The 15,021-nt window shown below is 44.5% G+C and overlaps 1 protein-coding gene across 3 annotated transcripts in view; it reads right to left on the reverse strand.

The window, feature by feature from the left end:
- CYFIP2 (cytoplasmic FMR1 interacting protein 2) overlaps nt 1–14,657 on the reverse strand; it is a 130,460-nt gene extending 115,803 nt beyond the window's left edge. Inside the window, exons 1-2 of one of the 3 annotated variants that reach the window (XM_081287355.1) lie at nt 14,538–14,642; nt 14,117–14,330 (exon numbers count right to left, since the gene is read on the reverse strand). The gene's annotated coding sequence lies outside the window, so the exon portion shown is untranslated. The other 2 variants (XM_081287356.1, XM_081287354.1) reach the window with 2 other exon arrangements.
- Between the last annotated feature and the right edge of the window lie 364 nt (nt 14,658–15,021).

The raw sequence follows: 15,021 nt of genomic DNA on the forward strand, positions 1-15,021 counted from the left end.
CACTGCCAAATCCACTTCAATCAGAAAGCACAAACCTTTTAGAAATTTGAACAGGGGCTACACATGATACAAGTACTTCTTTTCTGGCCAGAGTGATTGGTCTGTTACACAATCTTCCAAATGAGAAGAGTGCTTTATGTTCAGTCTACCAACACGTGGCCATTTTGTCATTTGGGGAGAGTTATTAATGAAATATTTTAAAATTAACAGTGCTCTGGGAACATCATTTACCAAACACAGCTGCAACCTCTGTGTGGGGTTTTCGTGGCAGATTTAAGTTGAACAGCTTCAAGTCAGAAGCCTGGCTTCACCAAGAGAAAATAATAACACTGGGTTCACAGGCAACTTGCTTCTGAGAGGGTAGCTTTAGGGCTTTCCCAGGCTGAGACAACTGATCCTCCAGAGGAAGAGGGCTGAGTCCCATACACAGGATGGGTGGGAGGAAAACCAGGCTTGGTCAAAGCTGATTCTGACACCCACAACCGAACCCCTGCTACTCTGCAGTAGATTGATTGGCATGGCCATTTCCCTTTTTTCACTTTCTAAAAAGAAAATAGGAATATGAGCCATTTTTACTGAAATACTAGGTTGGTATAGTGGGTAAGATTGAGTTCTGGGTTTGAATCTTTATCTACTACTTATACAACGATATGCATATTATTTAACCTCTCTGAGTTCCTGTTTCCTTATCTATAGAAGGGTGATCATTTATATTAATGCCTGTTCTCAGTGATATATTCTGAGGATTATGTATCTGTATAGCATGTGGACTACTTAACACAGTAGTCCACACCAGAATAAGCATGCAGAAATGTGATGCCAAAGGACAAAAGTATAGCAAATTTAGTTATAGATCTAATTGGCTTTGATCCATGACTCAGGAATCAGAGCAGCCTTTAGTCTCCAAAATAGAATGAGAGCTCCCCACTGCACAAGAGCAGAACAGTGGGTTTTGTAAGGCTGGAACAAGAAAACAGAACGACAGAAAACCTGATTGGTTAAGATCAGGTTACTTTTTGTAAGAGTTAAAACAGAAAGGACTTTCTTATTATCCTGACTCAGGTGCACTGTTCTCAGGAAAAACTGACCTGGTTTTGAGATCTATCTTCTTCCTGCAAGTTTCAGTTTGATTATGTGGCATTGAGCATGAGTTACTCCATTTTGGTCAGATTGGGTCAGGTCTGCTGGGGCCTACTGTGGGAGTTCAGCCCAGTACCCAGGCTGCCCATAATTTTTGTTAGTTAATTCATGGCTTGTTTTCAACAGAGTGGAGGAGTTAAACATTGCAATGACAACTCTAAAGGAAGACATTGTTGCTATTGCACGAAGATCTCAAATTTATAGATTGTTCACACTGATTTCCTCCATCTCAGCTGTTTTGCAAATTTGCAAAGGCAGAGGTTAGTTCTGCTGTTTTTCTCTGGAGAATTCCATTACTGAGAAGCGAATAGTTTCACTCAAGGTCACACAGCCAGCTAGTAGCAGAGGTAGAGTCAAAATGGGATGTCTTGACTTTTAATCCTATGCTCTTCTTTCTAGACCACACTTGGTGTTGTACCTTTTAGAAAAATGCCAACCACACTTTCTTTTTTTCTCCCCAGTTTGGCTGCCTTTTCCTTCTTCAAGAAGAACAAGACTCTGCCAAGCTAGAAAGATTAGGCACCTGTCATCTTTGGGATCCATGAAGAGGATAAGTTCTACTTTTTCTGTCCGTATGGCTCTCCAGTTAGAGGCTACACACATATATACCACACACATGTATAGTATCCACATGCATATACAATTACATATGCAAAGAAATTATGTAAATTTATATGTAAAAAGGAGGCTTAGGTTGTCCTCCACTTTTTTTTTTTTTTTTAATGGAGGACAGCATTTAACTCAGCAAGGAAAAAATCCCAAAGAATGAATTTGGATCATAGCCCACTCTTCCATGGTGGGTATCAGCTGGGTGTTTTGGGGACCACGTGGGAACAGAAGTTTATCGTGACAGGATGTGGCTTGGCAGGTCACAGTGTTCAGTTGGGACTCATTCACATACCAGAGCCAGCTTCCTCACAGAAACCAAGTAGGGACAAAATCATTTGTGCTCTTCTTATGCAAATTCCAGTCAGAATGGCAATTATCAAAAATACAAATAATATTAAATGCTGACAAGAATATGGAGGGAAAGGTACACTCAGACATTGCTGGTGGGACTGCAAATTAGTGCACCGTCTCAGAAAGCAGTGAGGAAATTCCTCAAAAAAATAGGAATAGAATTACCATATGACCCAGCTATCCTACTCCTTGCTACTTATCCAAAAGAACTAAAATCAGCACACTCCAGTGATACAGCTACATCAATGTTTATAATAGCACAATTCACAATAGCCAAGTTATAGAGTCTACCCAGATGCCCATTGATACAAGAATCAAGAAAATGTGGTATATATACACAATGAAGTTTTCTCTAGCCATAAAGAAGAATGAAATATGGGCTGGGGTTGTGGCTCAGCAGTAGAGCACTCGCCTAGCAAGTGTGAGTCCCTGGGTTCAACCCTCAGCACCACATAAAAATACAACTAAAAAATAAATATTAAAAAAAAAGAAGAATGAAATAATGGCATTTGCCAGTAAATGGATGAAGATGAAGAAACCATGTTAAACAAAATAAATAAGATTCAGAAAATCAAGGGTCATACGTTTTCTCTCATATATGGAAGTTGGAGCAAGACAAGGAACGAAGGCGGCAGTGGAGGGGACTGGATATCATAAAAATATGATTTTTGCCAAATTCCCTGGATATATCAGTGAATTAGAAGAATGAAAGGGTGGGAAGAAGGAAAAGGGAAAGAAATATGAAATGAATCTAATGGAATCATTTTATGTCACATATAAATGTCCCAGAGGGAATATTCCCTTTATGTATATGTAGTAGGTAACAATTAAAAATAAATACATAAAGTAGTGAAAGAAGATCAGTAGAGGATGGAGAGGAGGAGGAGGGGAAGAAAAAGGAGGGGAATGGAAACTGAGGTCAAATTCCTTGTGTGCATAATTATGTCAAAATGAACCCAGATACTATGTAGAAATCATAACAAAATTATTAAACTGAGGACACTATTATCCTATGTATACCCTATGTATATATGATTACACAATCTGCATGATTCTACATCATGTACAACCAAAAGAATAAGAAGTTATACTCCATTTATGCATGGTATGTCAAAATGCATTCTACCACTATGTACAACTAAGTAGAACAAATAAAAAAAATTTAACAAAGAGAAAAAGGAAACAAATATTAAACTGTAAAAAAAAAATTAAATGACAGCACATTTAAAAAAAAAAAAAGTTCAGGAGTATACCAGAATGGACCATGCAGTTTATTCTGAACAGGCTGAGCATGAAAGTTTTAATAGGAACAATTCACTTATCCAGTGATCAAACCTCATAGCTTTAAACACCACAGTGGTCTCTTGGAGCCATTTTTAGGGGTACCTGTACCAATCTGTAAAATAAAGGCACAGGCTAACATTTGCCCAGATGATGAGAGCAGTAAGCCTAACAGTGGAGCATGGACAGTGAGAGCTATGCAGGCTGGAGAACAAGGAGGCAGGTGTAGGAGTCTGGCCATGAGAGCAGGAGTAAGAACTCCACACAGCTCGGATGCCTGGAGGCTGACCACCAATGCCATGCTGTATGACAGAACCCCAAACCCCCAAACACATGCTCCATGTATTGCCAGAATGATCCATGGAAATGGAAAAGATCCAAGGAAAGAACTCGAACTCCCCCTCCCCCTCCCCTCCCCCTCCTCCTCCTCCTCCTCCTCCTCCTCCTCCTCCTCCTCCTCCGGATTGAGCCTAGGGGCACTCTATTGCTATGCTACATCCCCAGCTCTTTTATTAAAGTTAATTTTGATACAGGGTCTTGCTAAGTTGCCCAAGCTAGCCTTCAAATTTATAATCCCCCTGCCTCAGCCTTTTGAGTAGCTGGGATCACAGGTTTGCACCCAATGCCTGGCAAACAATTACTTCTTTGAGAACCACTCTAATGTTCCCAAGCCCTATCTGAAGTTCTGTTCTGTACTCTTTTTTCTTTGGTCATGATCAGACACTTGGGTTCCTTCCTTCATACCATCTACAATATTTAATTATTAAGTGATTTACCATAATTTTGCTTCTGCCATGAAGTTTAAGCTTCCCGAGGACAGACATGTATCTAATTCACACCCTGTTTCTATGTGGAACCTTATTTGCAATTCAATAAAGTTTGGTTCTACAGGAAGGGAAAAAAACCTCATAACCCCTTCTTGAGAAAACCAGTCAAAAACTAGTAACAGCCAGGTGTCTTTGTGGCATATATCTATAATCCAAGCTACCCAGGAGATTGAGGCAGGAGGACTGCAAGTTTGAGGCCAGTGTCAGCAATTTAGTGAGACCCTGTCATAAAATAAAAAATAAGGGCTGGGGTTGTGGCTCAGTGTAGAGTGCTTGCTTGCCTCACATGCATGGAGCTCTGGGTTTGATCTTCAGCACCCCACAAATAAATAAAATAAAGGTATTGTGTCCATCTACAACTAATTTTTTTTAATTAAAAAATTTTTTTTAAAAAAGGACTGGAACTGTAACTCAGTGGTAAAGCACCTCTGGATTCAATACCCAGTCCTCCTCCCCTCCAAACAGAAGTAGTAATTTAAAACAAACTAGTAATAGAGGGAACTTCCTTAACCAGATAAAGAGCAGTTATCAAAAGAAAAAAAATCCTTTCCCTTAAGATCAGGAATAAGACAAAGCCTGCTCTCCTCATCTCTATTCAACATTTTATTCAAGGTCGTAGCTAGGATATCAGAGAAGGAAATTAAACAGAAGGCATCCAGTAGGAAGGAAGCTGTGCATGTTATTATTCACAGATAACCATGATCTTGTATGTGGAAATTTTTTTTAATTTGCTAAAAATCCATTAGACTAAACAAAAACAAGGTTGTGGGATACTATATTAGTACATAAGATCAATTATATCTTTATATACTGATCAATAAATAATCTGAAAATGAAATTAGGAAAACAAGTCTATCCACAAGAGCATCAAAACAAATATACCACAAGAACACATTTAACAAATAAGCACAAGACATATACTCTGAAAACTATAAAACATTGTTGAAAAAGTTTAAAGTAGGCATAAATAAATAAAAAGGCATCTCAGGTTTGTAGATTAGAAGGCTCAGTATCAAGGTGGCAAAGTTTCCCAAATTCATCTAAAGCTTCAACCTAATTAAAAACTCTGCAGCTTTTCTGAGCAAATTCCTAAGGAACTGATCCTAAAATTCACATGGAAATTCAAGGGCCCCACCTAGGACCACTAAGCCATCTTCAAAAAGAACAATAAAATTCGAGCACTCCACTTCCTGATTTTAAAACTTTCTACAATAGTTGTGATGATAGACACACAGATCAATGAAACAGAACTAGGAGTGGAGGTGATGGTCGATTTGTTTTTTGACTAGAGAGAGATTATGCACCAATAGAGAAAGACTGCCTTTTTTTTCCCCCCTCTCCAACAATGGGTGCTGTGACAACTGGATATTCATGAGTAAAAGAATGAAGTTGAAACCCTACCTCTTACAACAAACTATCTCAAAGTGGACGAAAGATCTAAATGTGAGTTCAAACTGTCAAGCTCTTAGGAGAAAACATAGGAGTAAATCTTTGTGACCTTGAATCATGTGGTGACATCAAAACCACAAATGACAAAACATAAATTAGACATCCTCAATATGGAAAACTTTTATGCTTCAAAGGATACCCTCATAAAAAGTGAAAGACAATCCCTAGAATGAAAGAAAAGATTTGCAAATCATATATCTGCTAAGTATATAGAATATCTATACAATTTTAGTTTATTTATTTATTTATTTTTGGTGCCAGGGATTGAACTCAGGGCACTCGACCACTGAGCCACATCCCCAGCCCTATTTTGTATTTTATTTAGAGACAGGGTCTCACTGAGTTGCTTACTGCCTTGCTTTTGCTGAGGCTGGCTTTGAACTGGCAATCCTCCTGTTTCAGCCTATATGAAGAATTGTTAAAACTCAAAAATAAAAAAAATAATAATTTAAAAAAAAATGGGTAAAGGATCGCAAGAGACCTTTCTCCAAAGAAGATAAAAGTCAATAAGCACAGGAAAAACTTAATGTCCTTAGTGACTAGGGAAATGCAAATCACAGTGACACACAATAATGCTCCACCTCTACTAGGATGCTGTAATAAAAAGGACAGAGAAACTGGCACCACTACTGCTGATGGGAAATCGAAAAGCTGCAGCAGTTTGGAAAAACAGACTAGCAGATCCTCAAATTTTTAGACACTGAATTACCATATGACCCACAATTCCACTCCTAGGTGTTGTTTCCAAGAGGAACAAAACTAAATGTTCATGCAAAATCTTGAACACAAAATTCATACCAGCATTGTACATAATAGACAAAAAGAGGAAATACAACCACATGTTTATCAACCTACAAAGGGATAAACAAAACGTGGCAGGACCACACAATGCAGTACTATTCAGCCACAGAAAGAACTTCACTCCAGGCACTGCTGCCACCCCGAAGAGATCCACGAACATCAAACATTATGCTGAGTGAAAGAAGCCAGCCACCCCAGGCTCTGGACTGTGAGAGTCCATTTGCACCACCACGTGTGCCGAACAGGTAAGTCTAAGGAGACCTTACAGCAGACGAGTGGTTGCCCTAGGCAACCTAGGGCTGGGGTGTGGGTTGCCAGGAGAGGAGCTCAGCCAGCGGCTCAAGGGCATGAGGTTTCTCTCTGGGGTGCTAAAAATGTTCTAAAATTGTCTGTGATTATGGTTACACAACTCTGTGGATACACTAAAAATCACTGAACTGTATAGTTCAAATGGGTGAATCGCAAAGTATGCCAACTATGTCTCAATAAAAGTGGTTCACAAAATATGTTAGTATTTTCACGACCACTTTTGGAAAATTTGGGGTATAACATTAGCAGGAGGAGTCCAAAGAGACCTGGAGATGGGCCAGGGGCTTTGGGGACGCTAACGCTGCTCCCACAAGCAAATGCTGTGGTGGGCAAAACCCAATATTACCCAGGACAGTGGGAGGGGAAAGCAGTGGCGGACACGCCCATACTGCCCAACCCCGCCCCCAGTTTCTCCTGTGCTCCTCCCACCCCTTCAGTGGTTGCTTCATGGCCTGCCCCTCAGGTCCCACCTGCTCCACCCTGGAGGGAACCTTCTCAAAAGACAAACACCTGAGTGCCAGGTGGGCCAGGTGATGGGCTTTGAGACTTAGAACAAACAAGAAATGTGGGCAGGACAGCTCTCTACTGAGCTCTTTTCCTACCTATGAGAAAACTGAGACCCAGAGAAGGGAAGGGACCTGTACAGGGCGACTTGGCCAATGAGAGGCTAACACTAAGAAGAGGAGGGAACTCAGCCCAATAACCAACATGTCAGAAGCTTAACAGAAAAAGAGGATCATGTTCAAAAGAGAAAAAGAAAGGAAGGATCAATTCTAATCTAGACAATTAATTCAAATGTAATCTAAAACAAAAAGCCATATAAGAAAAGAAATACAGGACTGGGGATGTAGCTTAGTGGTAAGAGTGTTTGTCTAGCATGTGAGGCCCAGGATCCAATCCCCAGCATAACAAAAAACGAAGAAGCTGGGTGCGGTGGTGCAGGCTTGTAATCCCCAACTACCCGGGAGGCTGAGGCAGGAGGATCCCGAGTTCAAAGCCAATCTCGGCACTGGTGAGGTGCTACAAAGTCAGTCTCTAAATACAATATAAAATAGGGCAGGGGATGTGGCTCAGTGGTTGAGTACCCCTGAGTTATATCCCCAGTACCAAAATACCCAAAACAAACAAATTACAACAATGACAAAAAAAACCCACACAACCCAAAGAACATTCTTTGGCCCTCTTATTATCAGCATTTATGCATTTTAATAATATAGATGCTTTAAACATGATTTAGATTAAAATAGAGCTTTGAATATATTAGGAGGAGGAGGATGGAATGATCGTCATTTATCACAGCAGGAAGTAACGGACAATGTGCACAATATATAAATCAAGAAACAGACTGTGAGCTTGTCATTTAGAGATCTGGAGGCAACTACTGGAAGGATTGGTGGGTTCTGAGTTAAAAGCAGCCTCCCCTAGGGAAGGTGAGCCCTGGATGTTTAGTTCTCATTATGAGTCTTTCAATAATGTTTGACTCTTTTTTTAAGCACATGCAGGTATTACTTTGATCAAAATTTTAAAATTGACTTTAAAAGACAACCACCCAAGGCCTCCTTGCCAGCAGTTAGACATCAACACTGTCAGGCAACTCAGTGTCCCCCGCTGGTCTTTTGGGACCAGAGGCCTGTCACCTGCAGCTTCTTTCCATTTGGGGGACCTGAGGTCAGAGCTGAGAAGTCCAAGTCAGCCTGGACGCAGGCCTCTGCTGAAGGCCCCTACTTTTCTTGCTTTTTGCAAGGCAGCAGAGAAAAAGATCTCTGCGGGGAGGGAGGAGGGCTTGCCATTAACGTGCCATTTTTCTCAGTTGCTTCCTGTGCTGTCAGGGTGGAGGAAGCCTTTCCGTTGATAACCAAACCAGGCAGATGCCAACAGCTCAGGGCGATGGCTGTGAGCACTTTCAGGTGGGGAGGTCACACCACCAAAAGGTGCCTTGCTGATTGGCTCCCACGGGGGCCCAGGGTGGCCACCCTATGAAGAACTCCACCATGACTGTAACTGTGGGGAGGAGCTGCCACTCAGAGACACCTGCAAAAACTTAGGAAGGGAAGCTGCTGCATCTGCTGTGGAAACCAAGAGTGAGACTTCAGGTTTGCAAAGCAAGCAGACCTCAGCTTATCATCGCAAAGCTGCAACTCGAACATGCTCAGTCTGAAGACTGACTCAGTCCCTGGAGTCACATTTTCACTTACTCTAAGAGGACTCTAAATTTCCCTGTCTGTAAACCTGGAGGTTAGCCTGTAGTGGCCCTCAGCCAGGATGTTGAAACTGCCCGTTGTGAAGGTCCTTGTGTGTACCTCATACTACCAGTCTCAGTACTGATGTTTGCAAACCAGGTATTTGTTATTTTATGTGAGGGTTTAAAATGTCCCCATAATATCATTGCTTGCATTTTTCTCTCTCCTGTTAAGTGGGAGAAAATGGGGGAAAGCTGGGGGACTGACTGCAAGGCATGAGGTATTGAGCCTATCAAATTTTCCATCATGCTTACTTTAAAAAAAGGAAAAACAAAAACAACCTTGAAGACTTGAGCCTTTGGGTCCTTCCAGCTCTACAGGAAATGGCTCTGACTATAATTGGGACATTCCACCCAAAGGGCTTCCTTAGAGAAGCTCAGATGAATTATCTACTGTGGCTAACCTGTACACAGAGCCATAAACCTGACCATGAACATCCTTGCTTTGTGCCTTTGCTTAAGCTATCTCCCATGTGGACTGAACCCTCCTCAAATGCTGCCCATCCATCAAGGCTCAGGTCAAGGGGAGCCTCTCCCACAGAGGCCTGGCCAGCCAAGTTCTACAATAGCCTTTGTTTATCTCATTTCCTACAGTGCTCACAGTATAGACTTCACAATTTCCTACTGCACGACAAACTATTTCATGTTCTGCTAATTCTTTGGATCACCAAGAATGCCAGGGATGGCTCTCTTTCCTGGATCTGACCAACAGCAACTAGCACAGAGATGGACACAAAGTGGTAAGGTATCACTTGCTTAATTAACACTTCCTGAATGATTTGTTGAACATATGCACCAATGACAAAAATTCAATACAAAATTCATGTCTTCTGCTTAAAAAATAATTTTTTGATTTAAAATATCATGGTCCTCCAAAGCATCCACATCAGCCTCATTACACTAAGCATCTCAGACTTCTTTAAAAAAAAAATTCTTCGGTCATGTGGTCTCCAAATCCAACCATAGGAAGGAGGTCCTCATCCTCTTTCCCATATGGAGGTATAACCAATTTGTAGGTTGAGATTTGAATTCTTGTCTCATCATTCCTACCTTGCCAAAACTGGTCTTTTATTTTGGTACCAGAGATTGAACTCAGGGATACTTAACCACTGAACCACATCCCCAGCCCTTTTTTGTATTTTATTTAGAGACAGGTTCTCACTGAGTTGCTTAGAACCTCGCTAAGTTGCTGAAACTGACTTTGAACTCGTGATACTCTGCCTCAGCCTCCTGGGCTGCTGGGATTACAGGCATGCGCCACTGCACCTGGCCAAAATTGGTCTTAAAACATCACGTTTTAAAAGCACAAACTGAAAACAGTTCTCAGGTATCCCTACACTTAACAGTGAGTTATTGAGCATCTTCTATGAGGTCAGCCCTACGGGGGGCTGCTTTTGACTTCAGCTGGGCTGTCAGTGAAGCCATACAATCCCCTCATTCATCCCTCAGCTGATTTCCTATTCTACCCACAGACAGCTGTTGCAAACTTGGGATGTCTCCTGAAGTTTCCTAACCAGTCTGCTACCTTTACTTTCTGCAAAGGATCTTATCTCCTGCCTCACTTGAACACAAGTTGATAGTCTTCTTCCACCTAAAGCTTATAGTCTAGAAGCCCTGCTACAGGATGACCTGACAAACACACTGTCCAAAGACCTAGGGATGGGTCATTGTCTGTCACCTCTCCCTTCAGAAGGCTGCCTTTGCTTTCCTGTCTCACTGAACTGCTTCTGCCACTCAACCAGAATGATCCCTGTAAGAAATTCTGCCTGAATTCAAGCTCTGCCTTCTCAAAACCATTTCTTTCAGGAATTTGCTCCTAATTCATTTTTTCCTTTGTTACCAGGATCTGAGAATATGTGTAAAGTGGCCATTCTTTGGGCATATCACACAACAGCCCTCAGAATAATGTCCATGGCTAGAAAGCCATTACAGAAACTCTAGGCATCCTGGGAAGTGTCCTACACCCACTGAAAGAGTTCTGAAATATCTTGCTACAGACAAGGCCATCCAGGGACCTTACAGAATCTGAATCACAAAGTGCCTTTCAGTTTCTCGTTGGTTCCATGGTATAGAAAGGCCACAGACTCATCTTCTTTAATTGACACACAACATATAATTAATAAATTATTCCTTTAAGAATGGAGGGCACCCATCCAAGAGTCACACATTCGGGAGCCTCCTTTTCTTCCGATTTCCACAGCCCCTTCTCCTCAGACTGGGCTTTACAGACATTATCTCATCTGAGGTCTCCTCTGGTGACAGGCAGGCAACAAGCTAGCCAAGATTGCTTTCCATTGCTCAATTTTTAAACTCAGAAAGGTAGTGTCTGGAATTCAGGGTACACAGAAAGTTGGGGATAAGTCCTGTGTCCTAAGTCCCCTGGGCTGCTCTTTCTCAGAAGCAAGACAAAAGCCAAGCACGCCCTTGTCATTTCTGGTTGGTTGCAAAATGCAGAGTACACACAGAGCAAGAGGTCTTGCCTGAACTCTGGGTGTTGAAATGTGAGAATTATCTCTGGGCTTCCGTTCAATTCTTCCCTCTTCTTCCTCCTTCCCACTCAAGTTCCACCCACCTTCCTTAGAGCTTCTTACTGAAGCCCTTGCTGACATCACATTGGATCCCTGTTTCTTTTCAGTGCCTTTGGCAGGTACTGAAATTGATCAGAATTCAACTCTCCAGGAAAAAGCAAAATTCAAGAAAGCGCTGAAGGTATAGGGGTTAGTTAGATCTGTGGGGTTGACTATGCACTTGAGCCAAATTCTTAATGATTATGTAAATAATACATTACAGCAATAAAGGTATAAATAGAATTTGTGTGTGTGTGTGTGTGTGTGCGCGCGCGTGCTAAGCACTCTGCTTAGCGCTTTCAGGCATCCCTAATTGAACAAGAGCATCCAAAGATGTACCAGTCCCTCCCCCACCACAGCTGGCCTCCCCTTCACTGCATGGAAGGCAGCAGCATGTCCCTCCCACCTCCTCTGGCTAATACAGGCCATCCTCCAAACCCCAGACATGGCTCTGCTCAAGACAAGACCAAAGGCTTTTCACAAAGGCTCCAATGAGGTGACTGATGTCTGCTTTCGTCAACTACAAGTGAATAATTAATTCTTGCCAGTAAAGAAATAGACTTATTGTTATGGTGGCCACATGGAGGCTACAAAAGCCCATTTTGTGAAGCTCTTGGTGGAACCCTGGGGCAAACAGTGGCCAAAGAGAAGCCTCTTTGAGTGTGTAGGCTGTTCCTTAAACGTGAGCACTGGAGCCACGCTCTGTTTTCCAGGAGCGCTGTTCCCAATGTTAATTAGCTTGTTGTCTATTCATCACCTAATTCGCTTTCTGGTCAATGACAGCAGCTGAACACTGAGAGGGTACCATTTATCAGAGGGGACATGTAGTGTTCTCCTGGGGCCCTGCACTAGTTTTTAAATTCCTTCTCTGGATCCACATCTATTTTGACTGGAGCAAAACTCTCCAACCTGACTAGATTGTATACCCTATCCCCAAAGCAAGTTTTTCCTTTTTCATTTTCAACATGAAGTGAACAGGCAGCCTTGAGTGCCTACAGAACCAGTAAGAACTGGTCAGGAAATATAATAAAGAAGCTTAGTGAGCACAGAGCTAATGCCCCCAACCAGAGGCTCAGTGAGCAGAACTACCCAGAGGCACAGTCTTTGCAACAACAACACACGCAGCTTGGGGCCTTATAACTACCCTGGCAGATGGTAGCTAATGCCAGCAAGGAATTCACTATATCCAAGTTTCATATCCTACAAGTGGACACTGGGTGCCCAGCAAAAGCCTGGTGACAGTAACCCCTGAACAGTTACACACACACACACACACACACACACACACACACACTTCTACAGTATTCTTGGCCTGGGGGCCAAAGCTGCCCTTGCTGAATACAGACCTGACAGCTAGTCATTTCAGAAATCTGTACCCTCCACCCAGGTAAAAATAAAACCCTACCCAGCTACCCACCCCCACTGCTACCTCAATTCTGAAATTATACCATTAAAAATATCAAATATTTTATCTTCTTTCTGGTTAAATGACTCCGAAAGCACCTGCTCTGCATCAAAAGGGAAATCCTTTTATATTTAGCTCTTCAAGATAACCACTCCCTGGTTACTTTCTCGAAAACAAGTTTTCACACTGGAGAACTAGGAAAGCTCAGGGAACCCTGAGGAATTGGAGATGGGAGGCCTTGGAGAGGAACACCCAAGAGGGTTTTCTGAGGGGAAAAACAACCTTCAAGGCCTGCACAGTCCTGCCCAGATTTTTGCCCTCCAAGATCTGAGGACCCCTGGGTTGTGGCATGAGTTGCAACAGGGCCGGTGCCCTAGTAAGATCAGAGTTCCACTGCCCCAAAGGTGATAAAGGCAGGAAGTGGAAAAGCCCCCCCCCCCCCCTCCTAGGCCTGCACCCAGGAGCCAGCAGAAGGTCCTTGCCCTATTCTTGACCCAACATGGGGCGGAGGAGCAGCTGACAGCTCTTCAGCTCGGGTGATTTGATTGTTTCCACCTGGGGAAACTGGGCAAGTGAAGTTCAAAGTCAGATGCCCTGGGCTGGGGAGGCACCTGGAGAGAGACTGTCCTTCCTAGCCAGGTTCTCCGGTTAGAGAACCATACTTCTATGACACCATGCTACCTGCCTACACCCCATCAAAACAGGGCATCTCCTCCTCTTCCTCTGCACATATTTTTTTTTGGGGGGTGGGGGGTGGGTAATAGGGCGGTCTTTAAAGTATAACCTACAACAGACAGGTAGGCAGCTTTCTGGGTCTACACAACTCAAGAAAACCAACCTTTTCCCCCAGGAGTGTGCCCACTGATCCCCTTTCCCCATCTCCTCCCAGGTCCCAGCCAGCTAAGAGCGATGAGGGTAGGCCAGAATGCTTCAAGGCAGGTAGGACGTGCTTCCTCACTCATCAAAGCCCTCCACCCTCAAACGCAGCTGCTGCGCCCCTCGCCCCACCCATCTCACGTTCATCGCAGGGCCTGTGTGCCCAACGCGGCTGCCAGGCAGGCTCCGGCGGCTCTGGCTGGCCCGGGGGGAGGTGATGGTGGCTGCGGTAGCAGAAGCTGGGGTGGGCGCTCTGCAGTACCTGGGCGCGAGAATGTCACCGGCGCAGGCTAGCGGCCGCTGCAGGTGTCTCGGGTCCCCGAGATTAGCATCGCCTCTTCTCGGGCAAACGGCTGGGGTCCAGGCCGCGCACCTGCTGCTGATGCCGCTGCTGCTGCTGCTGCGGCGGCCGCCGCCGCGCCTAGCCCAGCGCAGTGCCGGCGTCTCCAGGCAGAGGGATCGCGCAGCTGGGCCCACTGTGGACCGAGGGGAAAAGGGTCTCTCAAGGCCCTCTGCCGGGCCTCCGGGGGCCCCAGGCAGCCCTACCCTGGCCGCGACGCCGAGCGCCCCCAGCGGGCTGGGAGAGGTGACGCCGGCGCCTCACGCATCCTCACGTCTGCATCCCTGTTCTCAGCAGGATCTCGGCCCCCGCACGGGCTCCGAGACCAGCGAGTTCCACTCACCTGGGGCTGCAGCACGTCCAGGGGAGGGGCCGGAGGCTACCGCAGGCCCCGCGCCGGGGCGCAGGATGCTCGACCCCGCTCCGCTCCGGCGCCGCGCTCGGCCCCGCCCTCGGCCCCGCCCCCGCGCCCGTTTCAGCTCCTCCTTCACTCCTGGTGCTCGGCCCCTTTGCCGCCGCAGCTGTCACACAAAGAGCCGGAAATGGCTGCGGCGAGGGGCGCCCGGCGCACCCCAGACCTGCACCTTGGACTCTGGATCCAGGCCTCCAGCCCCAAAACAGCTTGCAGCTCTGCTCTGAGAGTGAAGGGAGTACTTGCCCTCCGTCCCCGCAATTCCTGTCACCAGGGAACCACACCTGCACCCTGGGAAGGATGGAAGCTTCAAGTGCCATTCGGATCTGATAGGTCTCACAGTATTTCTAAATGTTCACTTATCTATCTGATCTTCGTTGATCATCTATTTTGTTCCAAGCACGGTATTAGGATC

The sequence above is a fragment of the Spermophilus citellus genome (assembly GCF_964194105.1).
Source record: "Spermophilus citellus genome assembly, chromosome: 1".
In the NCBI taxonomy this organism is placed as follows: Eukaryota; Metazoa; Chordata; class Mammalia; order Rodentia; family Sciuridae; genus Spermophilus; species Spermophilus citellus.